At 36.9% G+C, this 2,635-nt stretch overlaps 1 pseudogene; it reads left to right on the top strand.

Moving 5' to 3' along the window:
• The first annotated feature begins 1,750 nt into the window (after positions 1 to 1,750).
• LOC138171033 (large ribosomal subunit protein eL22 pseudogene) lies at positions 1,751 to 2,127 on the top strand (annotated as a pseudogene).
• Positions 2,128 to 2,635: the final 508 nt, after the last annotated feature.

Here is a 2,635-nt window from a genome sequence, read left to right as displayed (position 1 = left end):
GGAAACTAAACCTGTTCAGGACTGTGGCAATTTCTTTTCCACTCCATTAGCGACTCAAGGAGAGTTCAGAATGGTAAGCAAGATTTCTCCTTCTTCATCCATAATCCAGAGATGAAGGAGGGCTCATTTTGTTTCTAGATACTACTGCTGTCACAGTCAAGATAAAATTATAAGTTACTGTCCTTCTCTCTAGAAAAGATATTTTTAAAAATATGATTCACTGATTTTGTTTAAAAAATGAGCCCATTTAGAAAGCTAAGTAAAAAAAAAGTAGCCTAGAAGAATATGGAATAATTTATTTACCTTGGTCTCATCCTTGCCTTTTGAATTTTTTTTTGCAAAAACTGGAGAGTTACTTTTGCTCTGACACCTTTCAGTTGTGTGATGAATTAGCAGCAACAACTGATGAAAACCTCATGGTCAGAAATTCCATTTTTGTCAAATTGGGATGTGTGTGTGTGTGTGTTACAGCAATAAGGCAGGATTGACTGCAGGAGTTTCCATCCTGTGGTCAAATCTACTTTGAAATGCTGGTCTCAGCAGTTGTCTTCATGCACAACACAATTCTCTCTCAGCTCCTACATCTGAACCTGTTCTTTTGATCAAAATTTGGTAGACAGGAATCATTATTACCCAGTGATTTTTCAGGTCCCCGCCATGTCTAAGCTTCCAATTAAATTGATCTTTACCAGGCCAAATATCCCAAATCACCATTTTCTCCTGTCAGATCTCTGGAATTATTAAAAAGGCATCTGTACTATTCACTCCCCAAAGTACTAATCGCCATTACACATTTAGCTAAAATTCTGCTTGTTTTTGGAATGGTGCCTGGACATCATTGTCCTTTATCGTCCTTGAACAGGAAAGTGCAGTGCTTTTCTGCATTTCTCCTTTCTCCTTTACTATACTCATAGTCAGCTCAGAATGTCCTGTCCTGGTCTCATGGAGAACATATAAGCTCCAGATGGTTTTCTCCCTCAACTCTTAAGCTCACAGTCCTACTACAATTAATAATTACTTGCCTTCTGTTTTGCTATAACACTGCAATCAGACTCTTTGACATGTATAGGTATGTGCTTACTCAAAAAGAAGCACAAAGCATCTCAGCCTAGAGCCATCTAGGGAAAAGCAAAGCACTAATGTGCAAACCAACAAGGATATTCCTTCTCCTAGGTTCCTCAAGGCAATATCCCTGTACCTTTTTCTTTCAAGCCACAAATGAAAAACAAACAAATGAGATTTTTGTTTGTTTTTTTCATGTCTGAGGAAACTGTTCTATCCAGCTACTGGAATACTCAGGATTTTTACTTTTTATCACATGATTATATGTGGATAAAGCATACCCAGGTTTCTTAAAATACACTGGCTTCTCAAACTTTGTCTTGTTTATACCTAGGACTTTAATATGCATCAATTTAGCAAACCTCTGATCCCTTTCATTCCCTTCCCCCAACACACATAATGGGGGAAGGGAATGATCTGGGATTTCTTCATGTTTGGGAAACTCCTGATGGAATATCCTTTCACTTACTGAGTCTGGAAAATTTTTTGTTTGAGTTTCAAGGGCACTGAGATTTCAAGTTACTTACCCATGGTCAGTTAGGTAATATGTGTCAGAGACAGATCATGAACCTAAGTATTCTGGATTTCAAGGCTAGCCCTCTATCTATTACATTATACCATCACCAAATTCACCAGTGTCATCATAGCATAGTAGAAATGAATCTACTTTTCTGCTTTCTTGAATGTCATGGCTCCCATGAAGAAATCTATGATGAAGAGCAACAAAAAAGAGAAGTAACTCCTCAAATTTTCCCTGGATTGTACTCATCCTGGGGAAGATGGGATTATGGATGCAGATAATTTTGAACAGTTTTTACAAGAATTTATCAAAGTTAATGTAAAGGCTGGCAACCTTGGAGGCAGAGTTGTGACCACTGAAAGAAGCAAGAGCAAGATCGCCATGATGTCAGAGGTGCTATTTTTTCTAAAAGGTATTTGAAGTAACTGACAAAGAAATACTTACAGAAGAACAATCTTCGCAATTGACTTTGGGTGGTGGCCAGTAGCCAAGAGAATTATGAATTATGGTACTTCCAGATTAACCAGGATGAAGAGGAAGATTAAACCCTTTTGGGTCTGGAAATGTTTTGTATATTATCTTGAATAAACCTGAACCAAGAAAAAATTAATCTAAAAATAAATATTAGAGGTTGTTTAGCCAAATTAATCATTTTACATATCAGGAAATATGGTGAGGGCTGTAAAACAATCTGTCCATGATCCCACAATTGTTAAGTGGTAGATCTGACTTGTCAATCCAGTTTCTTTTTTTTGAACGCAATACCCTTAAGAATCTTTTCATTGCCCAAGCTAAGCTTCTTTTAACTCAGGCCAATTATCCACCTTCATGACTTCTAAACAGTTAAAATGTGACAGGTGTAAGTTTGTGAGCTGTGTATGTGGAGAGAGTGTATGTGTGTGTGTATGTGTGTTTACAGAAGAAATGGGTTGATACTACATAGTCATTTTAGCATGTTCTTTGTAATAAGTTACAAACAAAAGGTATATTCTACAACGTACAACAACTTTCAGAATTCTAGCCTGATGATCCTCAAACTCAATTCAACAATTT

The sequence above is a fragment of the Petaurus breviceps genome, unplaced genomic scaffold, assembly GCF_028583685.1.
Source record: "Petaurus breviceps papuanus isolate PSGF00001 unplaced genomic scaffold, PetGlider_PUasm1.0 41, whole genome shotgun sequence".
NCBI lineage: Eukaryota > Metazoa > Chordata > Mammalia > Diprotodontia > Petauridae > Petaurus > Petaurus breviceps.
The sequence above is the reverse complement of the archived record's forward strand: the minus strand, read 5'-3'. Positions and strand labels throughout refer to the sequence as shown.